Here is a 15,166-nt window from a genome sequence, read left to right on the forward strand (position 1 = left end):
TCTGAATGCTTAAAGGAACAATTCCCCCAAAAATTAAATAAAAATTCTGGAGTGACTATTTGCACTAGGTGTAATTAACACCTGCCACGGAGCATGGCTATTTGCACTCAAATAGTCAGGTGGAAACACAAAAATTATAGACAAACTGCTTTCTCAAGTGCCGCTGCAATGGTGTAGATTTGCTTTTTTGTGTGTGGAAGGACCCAGGGTAATTTTAACCATGGTTTTACTAGTCAGGGTCGGCCTTAGGGCAGTGCAACGATCGCTATAGAGGGGCTATCTGCTGTAAAATTCTGTCATCATACTATAACATTATGCCATAAATCTACACGACCAAAACTTTGTAGTGTGTATTGTAAGTGCTATAAGACTAAAGTTGCTTGTGCATATGAGTACCTTTTTTCCCCTTAAACATAATTCAGAAAATTTACAGTCTTGACATTGATTTGATTTTCTACTCCGGTGTGTCACCTCATTGTCACAGGCTGTTGAAATGTGTTTGAGCGAAAGCCCTGGGGTGGAAGATAGAACGATGAGTGAAATCCTTGCTGCTTATCCAGAATACGCTTCATGAATCCCTTTACACCCATTTAGTTTTCTTACTGTGTGATTCTCTTGACTACGACCCAGACAGCTCCCTACTTAAGAGTTCACTCACTCCTCCTTGTAAAATATGGAGCTTATAGCTGTTCATCTCTATAATCATGTGTGTCCGTGCTTGGCGGTCGACTCCAAGACAAGCTAACAAGAACTCAGGCTCCACGCCAGCTTCCTATAGCTCAGTTCAAAAAGTCCCCACTTTTTCAAAGGTAACACTATTGAATGTGGGAAGCATTCACATCATGCACGGGTTGAAATGCTATCATTCAAAATATGCCCCTGTTAAAACATTTTTTTTTATTATTTTTTTTTAAAGAGAAGCATTGTGTTGTCTCACAAAGAATGCCATTAATTTGCCTATGAAAAAGTTCACACAGCAGACTATGGCATCAATTTAATGTTTAATCAACAAGTCAAACTCTGAAAAGCTTGAAAGCCTCAAAAGCTTGACATGTGGACTTTCTATAAACAAATAACCATCCCATACAGGAATAAGAATCCAGTAAGTGGTTGTGCCAAGCCGAGTAGATGTGTAATTCTGTAACCATATCATGAAGTCATATCTTTACTGGAACACCACAATAGTATTTACATTAACATTACAAGGAATAGTTCACCCAAAAACAAAAATTCTTCCATCATTTTTTCATATAGTGAATGTAAATGGGGACGGACACTGTCAAGCTCAAAAATGACAAAAAAGTACAATGAAAGTACCATAAATATACTCCTGCACTATATTCCAAGTCTTGTGAATTCATCCCAAAATCTCTTCATCTCTTCTCTTTATCTCTTCTTTTTAGCATTTATATCTCATTTGGTCACAAGATGTGCAAAAACCAATGAAGTTCGTCATCGCTGACATCAAACCTGGCATGAAGCATCTTAACCCTTTTAGTTTCAGTTCTTATTATGTAAACAAAACCATTAAACATAAAGGCCTCTAACTGATGACAGTATGCCATCATTTATTCAGCCCCATGTTGTTCTAAACCTGTATGACTATTTTTCTTCTTCTGAACACAGAAGTAGATATTTTAAAGGATGTTGCGATCCCTGATTTTCATACAATGGCAGTTGATAGTAACTCGCTATAAAGATGAAAAAAAGTTTCTCTCACAAGCTTCTCTAATGCATGCGGAAAGGAGAGCTATGCAGAAGTCAAGATTTTCACTTTAAAATAATTTGAATTTACCAAAAGCTATCATATGCCTTCTGAAGACTTTCCCATCCATTCAGAGCTTCAGTCAGTGATGTGTGATCATGGGGCACCCTCTAGCACCCATGTTGAGCAGGGCAGCAATTTTAGTTAATGTTTATCATATTAAAATGTAAATTTCTTGCCTTGTCTTACCAGACAAGTCCCGGTAACCTTCCCTCCCCCTCCTAGCAAAACAGCTGAATGTCAAGCCATACTTTCCTTTCAAGTGATTTGGGCGAGCAATACGGGGCTGATGAACACTGTTGTCTTTTTCGTGTTTCCTGTAGTGCTTCACAGTTGATTTTAAGACGGCACTGCATGACTTAATGATGTTGTTTTGTTATGTGAAGGCTAATCCCAGCTTTGAGACTATATTCGCATCCAGATGTTGTTTGAAATGAGGCATAAAACTCTTGCAATGTCTTATTCCGGAGGACAGCAGAGAAGGCGCATTATTATAGAACGGTGATTAAAATTGACTGGAACTTCCTGTGCATTAAACAGTTTTAACGCACGCATTCCATCCAATCCGAATTGAGAGTTCGAACAGTCCATGGTATAAGTAATTTAAATTTTGCCTTGTAATCTATTCCTCTGACCTAATGAAAACCCAAAAAGATATGATTGAAACGTTATGCCTCTGTTCACCACAGTACAGACATGCACTTTCAGTAATATGTTTGGTAGCTATTCTTGTAACATGGTTACAGGTCAGTTTAACCTCAGTAAAAACACAAAAATACAATAAAAGAAATCTAAATAAACAGCTGTCAGGAGTGTATCGCCACAGTGTGAACACCAATCATAAAATCTCAGCATGTCAGAATTCATTGTATTTATTCATATTTTATATCTGTGGTCTCTGAAACATCAAACATATATAGTGTTAAATTTTTCATTGAAGACTTTTGAAGAGTGCTTTCATGTTTATAATTACTTTATAAGTTTAGAAATAAGTTTAGAAAAAGTCACAAAGTTGACAATTTTGAGTGCCCGTTACGAGACTGGGAAGGACGAGAGATTGGGGATCCAACTGTAGAACTATTTATTAAGGAACTCAAAAGATGAAGAAAACAAAGATGAAACTAAAACACTGGAGCAAAAGGGAAATCAAACATAAAAGCAGTTTGCTGGCTAATTAGGTAAGTAACATCATACACTAATGTGCTAAAAAAAACAGACAAGAACTAACAATGAGTGAACGAAACAAGAGGGTATTTACACACGAATGATGAGGTAACAGGGAACAGCTGTGGAAGATGGAGGGCAGGTGAGCCTAATCAAACAGGTGCATACTGGGAAATGAAGTCCATGAACAAGGGGAAAACAGAACATTATTTTATTCTATAAAAGATGCACTGTCAATTTTATACAAAGTAAAAAGTTTCCAGATAATTTTTGTATTTAACTTAATATGTTTTTTGCTTTAATACAATGACAATATAAAAGGAAATTCAAACATTTAGCAAAGACCATGTTTTATTTATAATATCACAGTTACTATTTTGCTCACACAGTAAAAATGGGTCTTTATACATGTAGCTGCCTGGATATTTTAGTAAGGGGGTCCTTGCAAAGGTATTATCATATTTGGGGGGTCCTTGGCATAACATTTTTTGAAAACCCCATGTATGATGATGCTTTTTTTAAGCTTTAAAGTGAGTCACAATCAGCTTCTATTGTATAGCCATTAGAAAATATCTCCTTTTGTGTTCCGCAGAAGAAAGAAAGTCATATGGGTTTGGAATGACATGAGGGTGAGAAATTAATTACAAAATGTTCATTTTGAGGGGAACTAATACTTTGAGCTTCTTACCCATGGTATAATATTAGAAAACTACTAAACATCTCAAGGATAGTCAGGCCTGTGCAAAATATAGTCTTATATGGTGAAACAAAATAAATATAGAGAACATGGGCTGCCATCAATGTGCTCAGTCACATATTCACTGTCAGTCACAGAACTGGCTGCTCAGAGACTGTGGCACTACAATCAGCAACCATAGACACAAGCGCATGAGCTTATAAAAGTGCCAGCAGGGGCACTGCACCTGATAGCCAGAGATTTATAACCAGCAGACTGAGAGAGAGGGAGAGTGAGAGAGGAGAATAGAGAGCATGTGTGAGCAGAGATTGCTGCAGGCATTTCTCAGTCTGACCTTCAGTGTTCCATCCCAGACGAGTTCTCTAAATGAGCCTCTACACCACCGGCGGCCAGGGCAGCCATCCAGCCGCGAGGCAGGGAAGAGCAGACCGCTCTTATGAAACAACACATCTCAGCCAGCCATTCACGGTGGTGATATGTCCAATTTTCACCAAATCCCCTGAAGAGTGTTCCGAACAGATGCACTAGTTGTATTTAAATGAATTCACAAGGCTCTGAAATGTGCCTAAAGGCTATACCAATCGGAAATATTTCTGAAAACAATTTCTGTATTCAAAAACCTTAGTGATCTGCCTATGGGGTCAGCATTAGGCACATTATGGCCCTGATAAATTTTCACTCTGGGCCCCCTATCTTATCGCAATCCAGTTGGTTTTGGGAGAGAACAGACCAAAATGTATCTCCTTTTTCACTGTATATCTAGTCTCCTTGTCAATCATGATTTCAAGCTTGATTGCACTTCCTACAGCGCCATCTGGAACTCTGGCTTGTGTCAAGCACTAGGAAGTGTAACCGATCTTGAAATCATGATCGTGCCTAGAGACTGCAATGGCAAGATGTTCAGATGTGAAAGTGAAACTAAATAGGCACCACATGTAACTTTCAGATTTAAAAGTGAAAGTGAAGATTTGGGGTAAAAAAGGACTTACATTTTGATCTGTTTCTCACCCACACCTATTATATTGCTTCAGAAGAAATGGATATAACTACTGGAGTCTTATGGATTACTTTTATGTTTCTTTTCTGTGATTTTTGGAGCTACAAATGTCTGATAACCATTCACTTGCATTGTATGAACCTACAGAGCTGAGATATTCTTCTAAAACTCTTTGCTGAAGAAAGTCATACACATCTGGGGTGGCATGAGGGTAAATGATTAGAGAATTTTCATTTTTGGGTGAACTATCCCTCCATACCTATGTAACTAGGTTTCTATAAAACAAACTATAACATTTTGTTTAAGAAAAAAAAAAAGTAGCTTAAACATTTAACATCTATAATTAAAAATACCTTTGTTATAATAACATTTCTTCCCATTTTATAGTTTTGATATGAATCTATAACATTTCTATCAAATCATACCTGTTACTACAGTTGGTGATGCTAAAATAATGACACACATTATGTTTTCTTGTCTTTTCCTGGTCAGTGCTGTTTATAATGTTGGGTCTGTCTGACCTTATGAGATGTTTAACATTTTCTATAGTGCTTCAAAGTAGAAAATTCTTAGTTTAATTCAGGTTTGTGGTCTGTACTACACTGTTGAGTCGCGATGCATGCTGTACAGATGGAAAGTGCATTTAGTGCTTAAAAAGCGCTTTTGGGACAAAACATTGAACATCTTAAGGGGGATTCCACACACTAGATCATTATTTATTATCAAGTAAGACTAAGAGCAGGCTTCATTTTAGCTAACAAGTGCGAAGTGGCCATTTATAACAAAATCACACAGGAAAAGTCTTGGGGGTTCTGCTGGGCCCCCTGTCTGTCCAGGGCCCTAAGAACCACCCTAACCCAAGTATTGTGTTTTTAGCTTAGCAACATGCTAACTGCCTTACAAGGCAGCTGCCTAGTACAGTATAGCCAGTAGGCTACCCTGAAAAAAAAAATGGTTTTGAGCACTTGTATATTAGTCAGGTCTTGAAACCAGCTGAAGACCAACTAGATCAGCATAGTCTGGTTTAAGCAGGGATTTTATTTATTTTTTCAGCAGGGTAGGCAGCAATACCGCTCACTAGGTTTTAGAGCTAATGCCATAGTCGGTCTTTTCTCTTTGATGCAGTTTGGGCCACTCCAGACACAAGTCTTAGATTAATATGATTCAATGCATCAGTCCTGATATCAGTAGTTGTGTAATGACTGGTAGAGTAGTGTCCGATAGGAAAAGCTCATAAAACACAGCCATGATACCAGAATGCTTTACAACCTCAGGGTCTCCACCAAGTCTGTATGGTCCTGCATACAGTAACCAGATAAGATAATGTGTCTGTGTATGTGCGTGTGTGTGTGTGGGCAGGTTTAAGTGGTTTACGAGGACTTTTTATTGGGTTACAAACTGGTAATTACAAGGGTATTATGCTATAAATGTGGTTTATGAGGACATTTCTAGTGTCCCCATAACTCAAATCGCTTAAAAAACATACTAAACAATGTTTTATTGAAAATTTAAAAATGCAGAAAGTTTTTTGTGAGGGTTAGGTTTAGTGGTAGGGTTAGGGTTAGGGGATAGAATCTATAGTTTGTACAGTATAAAAATCATTATGTCTATGGAGAGTCCTCATATTGATACTGCACCAACATGTGTGTGTGTGTGTGTGTGTGTGTGTGTGTGCATGTAATGCATATGATGGGCTTTTATGATTGACCTTGGTTGATCTCTTTCTTTACAGTGCATTCATAACAAAGTATCCAAATGTGTGGTTGTCTGCAAAATGATCAGAGGACTGCTAGAGCTTATGAGTGTTTCTTCATTACAGGCACTTTACTGTCCCAGCCTGGGGTTGATTTATATTCAAACTAAAAGATTAACAGAACAGACCCCCCCCCCCCCCCAACCCCTTTTATGTTACATGAACAGTGTTGGGGGTAACACGATAAAAGTAGTGTGCATTATGTAATCAGATTACTTTTTCGAGTAACGAGTAAAGTAACGCAATATTTTTAAAATATATTTTAGAACATAATATCTGAGTTACTTTTTAAATAAAGTAACACTTTGCTTTTGTACACCTCTACTGTCCCTGTATTGAGAGAAATCAGGAGTAAAAGTGTGCAAACTTCGGGGAGGAGAGGTAGTGCATGATGGGCATTGTAGTTCTATAGAGTGTGAGGCCACAGACTATTTAGCAGATAGAGAGAGTCACTTCTATTTAAATGAATGTGAGAAATTGGAATGCCCAACCAAGAAGCTCTAGCACCCAACAGTCAATGGATGTAGAAAGGAAGTCCCGCCTTGCAGGTAAAAGAGCCAATCACCTTTTAGATACATACATCGCCTGTCAATCAACTTGCTAACGCGCATGCGCAATTCGTGTTTTAGAATAATATGATGTCAACATTCAGTTGAGTGAAACGCGATTGATTCATGTGTTAACATAACACTGCATTAAAAAAAAATCAGTAAACGCCTAGTCTAGTCTTCTAGGTGAAATACTCGCTCAGTTCACTGACTTACACAGCCGAACTGCTCCGTGTTACAGCACCCTGTAACTGGGAGAATGAGATGAGAAAAGACTCTGGATCAGTTGCTCCAAGCAACATTCTATATCGATTGTGTACGCAGAGAAAATATCTTAGTTTCTAAAAAGATTAAAACAAATTTTTTATAATAAACAAGTAGTTTTATTCATGAAACAAACAGTTTTTATGACATTTTGTTAGCATTAAAAACGATTCCATTCAAGTTGTATCAACATGAGCCTTTGAAGTTGTATGCGATCAACCAGTGGGGCCTGTACGCACCGTGGATCAACTCAAAATAGAGATGAATAAGTGAAAAATATTCTTTTATTATCAGACACATTCCTTGAACATGTTAGGCTGACACACTGAATTTTATCCTGACAACATCTTAAGTTGACTCTGACATTGTCGATGGTAATCTGACATTGTCGACATAATGACATGTATGATGCAGGTTCAAGTGTTGGACTTTGCTGCTTTGGCTAAGACAATGTTTAATCTTCATTATTCATATTGGCTGCCATGTTGATGGAAAAATAAATCATGCATATTCATGTTATTTATTCTTCATTATAAATATGACGTGAAGACCTACTTTCTAAATATCTGTTTGTTTACTATGTTGTTTTGACATGAGTGTTGTACAGTAGCTAGCATGACCTGTAATGTCTCTTGTTTGCATTGCATGACTTATTTGTATGGAATGCATAGCATAGCAGAAGAGAAAGTGGCTGTGAGAAAAAAAGTAATGCAAAATTGAAGTAACACTTTTACTTTCCATAAAAAAACAACAACTTTGTAAATAATTAAGTTATTTTTTTAAGGAGTAACGCAATATTCTAATGAGTTACTTTTAAAAGTAACGTTACCCAACACTGTACATGAAGGTCACATTAAAACTGTCTTACGAGTCTTACAAGACATTAAAACTGTCTTACCATATCTTCATCATTTATTTTTGCTACTTTTAAAAAGTTGTTTTTGAATAGATTTTATAGATTTATCTTTGTGCTAGATCCAGACTTTTTATATTACAATATGAAAATCCAGCATAGATCATTAATTATTACATTTTAAGAACTATGATAATCTGAAAAGTGTCAAATAAATATCAGCATTTAAATATTTATTGTTTGAGAATAATAACTATTTTTATTTTTTTTACATAAATTATGACTAGCTTTCAATTGTCAGGTCCTCCACAACCAACAACTTTGCTACTGATGAAAATGTATCAAAAGTTAGTGCACTAGGCTACCAAGAAGACAAAAGTGTCAGTTAAGGAAAATGCTTAAAGCAGCGTGAAAAAAGTGAATTGTGATTTCTCTTTTGAAGCTCCAAAAATGACAGACAATCAGCATAAACGTCAACGATACGACTTCAGTGGTTAAATTAATGTCTTCTAAAGTGATACGATCACTTCTGGTGAGATAAATATCAATACTTAAGTACTTTTTAACTAAACTTTAAAGAAACGTCCCCTTTTCAGGACACTGTATTTTAAAGATAATTTTGTAAAAATCCAAATAACTTTACAGATCTTTATTGTAAAGGGTTTAAACAATGTTCCCTATCTGTCACTCACTCGACGTTGTGTCGGTGTAGTGACACTAGGGGTCACTCTTGGGAGCCCCAAACACCTCTGATCTTTTTTAAAAGGCCAATGAGAATTGGCGAGTGGAATTTGCATGCCACTCCCCCGGGCATACGGGTATAAAAGGAGCTGGTATGCAACCACTCTTTCAGATTTTCTCTTCGGAGCCGAGCGGTTCTATTCATTGAGCTGAATTCATCCACCGAGTTCATTCACCTCTCTCTGCTGGATTTTACGGTGCATTTCTGCGGCTTCTCCCCCTCTGCATCTGTGGTTTTCAGAGAACGCCCCTAGGCGCTTCGGCAGAACATATTAAAAGAGTATATTCTAAAAGAGTATATTTTCTTTCTAAAAGAGCGGCACACATGGAACGTCTTTTTAAAGATGCACCTTTTTAAAGATGCCTTTCCGTTTGTGTGTTATTCCTGGTTCCGCTCATTATCTCTCCGCTTCCGACGGCCACGATTGCTGTCTAACGTGTATGGGCGCTACCCACGTGGAGACATCGTTCGTGGATGGATCATGTCCTCATTGCGAGAACATGACCATGGAAACGTTGCGGTCGCGGCTTGCATTCGTAAGAAAGCAAGCCACCCCAGCGGCTCCCCGCACCAGTCCTTCTAACTACGGGTTTGAGGCCACGTCAGTTAGCGCTGGGGGCGATTTGGGGACCTCAATGGAACCACCTCCGCCGGATATCCCCCCACGGACCTCCCATTCCCCAGCATGCTCGCTTGCCCCCGCACTTGGACGAGATCGCCAGCTTGTCTCAGGGCGAGTTTGACCTCATGTTCAGAGCCCAGGAAGTGGATGAGTTATCGAATGCAGCATCGGAGAGCGGGCTCGTCCAGTCAGACATGGAGGCTTTGACTAGGCTTCCCCCTTCTGGGATGGTCACCCAGTCCCAGGCCAACGCGGAAATGACGGACATGCTTTCCCGGGCGGCCGCGAGCGTTGGGCTAGAGTGGGTCCCTCCACTCCCCCCTTAACCCTCGCGGCTCATCGATTGGTTCCTGGGCTCAGGGTGCTGCCCACGGCCATGCCCCTCCCCCATTCCTTTCTTCCTGGAATTGCATGAGGAGACGACAAGGTCGTGGGAGGCACTTTTTACTGCCCAGTCCAGATCTTTCAGCTCCCCTGCTCTCGCTACCCTCGATGGTGGAGCGGCCAGGGGGTATTCAGTGATCCCCCAGGTGGATAAGACGCTCGCGGTGCACTTATGTCTGCAGAGCGCCACCACCTGGCGTGGGCGCCCGGGACTCCCATCCAGGGCCTGTAGGATTATGTCATCCCTGATGGCTAAGGCCTATGGTGCCGCTGGACAAGCTGCCTCTGCCCTGAACGCCATGGCTCTCCTGTAAGTACACCAAGCCAAGGCGCTAAAAAAAATGCACGAAGGTAGTTCTGTCCTGGGATTGATGCAGGAACTGCACTCGGCGACTGACTTCGCTCTCCAGGCAATGAAGGTCACGGGCAGGCGATGTCCACCCTGGTGGTCCAGGAACGCCACCTTTGGCTCAACTTGGTCAAGATGGGAGAGGCGGACAAGGCACGGTTCCTTGATGCCCCCATTTCCCAGGTGGGCCTGTTTGGTGACACCATTGAGGACTTTTCCCAGCAGTTTTCGGTGATGAAAAAGCAGACAGAGGCCTTACAACATATCTTGCCCCAGCACGGCTTAGAGCCCGCACCCCATCTCACGGCCGGCCGCTAAGAACCCGAGAAAGGCTTCGAAGCACCCCCGAGACGGGCGACCCAGGGGCGAGGAGACCCACTTCACTAGAGTTGGCAAACAGACCACTCCATCCCCCGTTGGAGGGCCGGGAGGAGAATCTTTTGTCGCCGCACGCCTCAGAGGCTGCGGTACCCAGAAGTTTGAGAAAAGAGTGGTTTTCTCATTTCCTGGGTCACAGGTCCGGTGCGCACGCCCGTCGTCACGACCACCGTCCACCATCCCGCTTTTGTAGGTATGACGCTCCAGCAGCAGACCCCCCGCCCCTGTGCGCCCAGCTGTGGCACAACACGCCCACACAGGTGGTTCCAGTGGACTACGGGGACGAGGTTCCTCCTCCCCCCCTCGGCCAATCTTATGGTGGGTGGCAGGAGCTAGGTAAGTGCTTCGATGTCCCTGGACTCAGCACGGCCACAGGGCTCGAATCCTCTCGACGTGGCACCTCAAGCTTCGCCCCGCAAGGCCCCACCCGCCAGTGCGTCCAACGTGATCATTCCCTTGGTCCCCCTCGCCCGGAGTTTGGTGCGTGGCTCGCGCTTTATAACCCGTCGCGATGGCTGGTCTGCACCTCGGTGAAGGCCAAGAATGCTGCTACCTTGCATGCGGAGATCGCTACCCTTCTGCGCAAGGGCGCGATAGAGCCTGTCCCTTCAGCCGAGATGAAGAAAGGGTTCTACAGCTCTTACTTCATCGTACCAAAGAAAGGCGGTGGGTTGCGACCAATCCTGGACCTGCGAGTACTGAACCAGGCTTTGCTCAGACTCCCATTCAAGATGCTGACGCAAAAGCGCATTCTAGCAAGCGTACAGCATCAAGATTGGTTTGCGGCAGTAGACCTGAAGGACGTGTACTTCCAAGTCTCGGTCTTACCTTGACACAGACCCTTCCTGCAGTTTGCCTTCGAAGGCCAGGCATACCAGTACAAGGTCCTCCCCTTCAGCCTGTCCCTGTCCTCCCCGCCGGCCTGTTCTCGGCAGAGGCAGGGAAGTGGGCATCCGCATCCTCAACTATCTGGATGACCGGCTGATCCTAGCTCACTCTCGAGAGTTGCTGTGCGCACACAGGGACCGCGTGCTTCGGCACCTCAGCCGACTGGGGCTTCGGGTCAACTGGGAAAAGAGCAAGCTCTCCGCGGTTCAGAGCATCTCTTTTCTCAGTTTGGAGTTGGACTCAGTCTCGATGACAGCATGCTTCATGAACGAGCATGCACAGTTGGTGCTGAACTGTCTGAAGGCATTCAGGCAGTGAACAGCGGTTCCACTGAAACACTTTCAGAGGCTCCTGGGGCATATGGCATCCTCAGCGGTGGCCATACTGCTCGGGTTGATGCATATGAGACCGCTTCAGCACTGGCTTCGGACTCGAGTCCCGAGATGGGCATGGCTCCACGGGACACATTGCGTGACCATCATGCCGGTCTGTCACCGCCTCTTCAGCCCTTGGACCGACCTGGCATTTCTACGGGCAGGGGTTCCCCTAGAGCAGGTCTCCAGGTGCGTCGTGGTTACAACAGACAACTCCAAGACAGGCTGGGGCACCGTATGCAATAGGCACACAGCCGCAGGCTCCTGGACTGGCCTGCGGCTGCGTTGGCAAATCAACTGCCTAGAGTTGTTGGCAGTACTGCTCACCCTGCGGAGGTTTCGGCCGTTGATCCAGGGCAAGCACATGTTGATCCGGACAGACAACACAGCGACGGTGGCATACATCAACCGCCAAGGCGGTCTACGCTCCCATTGCATGTCACAACTCGCCCGCCGTCTCCTCCTCTGGAGTCAGCAGCGCCTCTAGTCGCTACGAGCCACTCACATCCCGGGCGACCTCAACACCGCAGTGGATGCGCTGTCACATCAGGTTACCCTCAGGGGAGAGTGGAGACTCCACCCTCAGGTGGTCCAGCTGATTTAGAGTCAATTCGATCGAGCACAGGTAGACTTGTTTGCTTCCCGGGAATCCTCCCACTGCCCGCTTTGGTACGCCCTGACCGAGGCACCTCTCGGTATAGAAGCGTTGGCACACAGCTGACCCCCTGGACTACGCAAGTATGCGTTTCCCCCAGTGAGCCTACTTGCACAGACCCTGTGCAAGGTCAGGGAGGACGGGGAGCAAGTCATCCTCGTAGCATCCTACTGGCCCACCCAGACGTGGTTCTCGGATCTCACACTCCTCGCGACAGCCCCCCCCCTGGCGAATTCCCCTGAGGAAGGACCTTCTTTCTCAGGGATGGGGTACCATCTGGCACCCGTGACCAGACCTCTGGAATCTCCACGTCTGGCCCTTGGACGGGACGTGGAGGACTTAAGTGGCCTACCGCCTGCGGTGGTAGACACGATCACTCAGGCTAGGGCTCCCTCTACAAGGCGCCTGTATGCCTTGAAGTGGCATCTGTTTGCTAAGTGGTGTTTTTCCTGACGCGCAGACCCCCAGAGATGCGCAGTCAGATCGGTGCTTTCCTTCCTGCAGGAGAGGTTGGAGGGTTGGCTGTCCCACTCCACCTTGAAGGTGTATGTAGCCACTATTTCGGCTCATCACGATGTGGTAGATGGTAAGGACTTGGGGAAGCATGACTTGATCATCAGGTTCCTCAGAGGCACTAGGAGGTTGAACCCCTCTAGACCGTGCCTCGTCCCCCCCGTGGGGTCTCTCTGTGGTCCTTCAGGGTCTACGGGGAGCTCCCTTTGAGCCCTTGGAGTCAGCTGAGCTTAAGGCACTCTCTTTGAAGACTGCCCTCCTGAATGCACTCACTTCCATCAAGAGGGTAGGGGACCTGCAAGCGTTCTCTGTCAGCGAATCGCAGAGCTTTAGAAGCTCCGAGCAGCTCTTTGTCTGCTTTGGTGGACAGCGGAAAGGAAGCACTGTCTCCAAACAGAGGATTGCCCACTGGGTCATTGACGCCATCACGATTGCATATCAGGCTCAGGACGTGCCACCCCCTGCGGGGTTATGAGCACACTCTACCAGGAGTGTGGCGGCCTCCTGGGCCCTGGCCAGTGGCGCCTGTTTGGCAGACATCTGCAGAGCAGCGGGCTGGGCAGCACCCAACACCTTTGCAAGGTTCTACAATCTCCAGGTTGAGCCGGTCTCGTCCCGAGTAGTGGCAGGCATGAGCAGGTAAGTTCCGGGACAACTGGCCGGGTGTACCGCTTGCGCATATTGCCTTTCCCCTCCCTTTAGAGGAAGACGTGCGCTCTTGACTCCCAGTAGTGTTCACAGACTGTGATCCCTGGATGAATTTCCTCCTTAGCCCTGTGGTAGTTGAGTTTGCAGAGAAACTCGCTGCTGGCTTAGTAAGTGCACTAATGAGGCCCTGTATTGAGATAGGTGCTCCGCATGCACTGGTTCCCTGAAGGCAACCCCATGTAACTGGACTCAAGATGGCGCTGAGTATGGCTGCTGCGTTGCGAGCTCCGACACAACATAGTAGTGTTTTGTTTGTTTTGTTCACAGTTCTTATGTTTTTTGTCTTGGATGTTGTCTGCCTTATTGTCTATGACAGACAAACACTTTTGGACATTGGTTCAGCAATTTCACACCGTAAACCGGACTTCATATTCCTCAATGCCGACCCGCTGTTTACAAACACGCAAGCGGAGCCCTTTGTCTAGGCAGTCCGGACATGGAAACGCAAAAGGAAAAGGGGAAACAGAGCCGGCGTTCTCATCAGAGTAAGACGGCGCGCAAATCGACCCCCGCTACCCACTATTCTACTGGCAAGTGTTCAGTCTCTGGATAACAAGCTCTGCAAGCTGAAAGCGCGGATCTCTTTCCAACGAGAGATGAGGGACTGCTGCATTATCTGCCTTACGGAAACTTGGAGGTCTGCGGAGATTCCAGACTCAGCCATTGAACCTGCGGGGTTCTCCGTGCACCGAGTGGACAGAGCGAATGACCTCTCAGGTAAAAGCAGAGGTAGTGGTGTATGTTTTATGATCAACAAATCCTGCTGTGATCAGAGGAACGTTCATTCATTTCTGCTCTCCTGATCTGGAATTTCTCATGCTTCTGTGTCGACCATTCTGGCTACCAAGGGAATTCACAGCGGTCATTATCACTGCTGTGTACATCCCGCCACAAGCCGACACAGACCGGGCAATCAAGGAACTGTATGGGAGTATAAGTGAGCAGGAAACCGCGCACCCTGAGGCCGCGTTCATTGTGACCGGGGACTTTAATAAAGCCAGTTTCAAATCAGTCGCACCAAAATACCACCAGCACATTAGTTTCAACACACGAGGGGACCGGGTTTTGGACCATTGCTACTCTCCCTTCCGGGATGGCTACAAATCCCTCCCCTGCCCACCATTTGGCAAATCGGACCACTCTTCCATTCTGCTTCTGCCCGCTTACAGGCAGAAACTGAAACAGGAAGCACCCACCCTCAGAACGATCCAGTGCGGTCGGACCAATCAGTCTCTACGCTACAGGACTGTTTTGATCACATGGACTGGGAGATGTTCCGGTCCGCCTCTTATAACGACATCGAGCTTTACGCTGATAGCGTAATGTGTTTCATCAAAAAGTGCGTGGAGGACATGGTTCCGACCAGAACAGTACGGATCTATCTGAACCAGAAACCATGGATAAATAACGATGTTCACGTGGCACTTTATGTGCGGACCTCCGCTTTTAATTCTGGGAACATGGAGGAGCATAAACAAGCCAGTTATGCACGCCGAAAAACTATCAGAACAG

The sequence above is a fragment of the Myxocyprinus asiaticus genome, chromosome 20 (genome assembly GCF_019703515.2).
Source record: "Myxocyprinus asiaticus isolate MX2 ecotype Aquarium Trade chromosome 20, UBuf_Myxa_2, whole genome shotgun sequence".
Lineage (NCBI taxonomy): Eukaryota > Metazoa > Chordata > Actinopteri > Cypriniformes > Catostomidae > Myxocyprinus > Myxocyprinus asiaticus.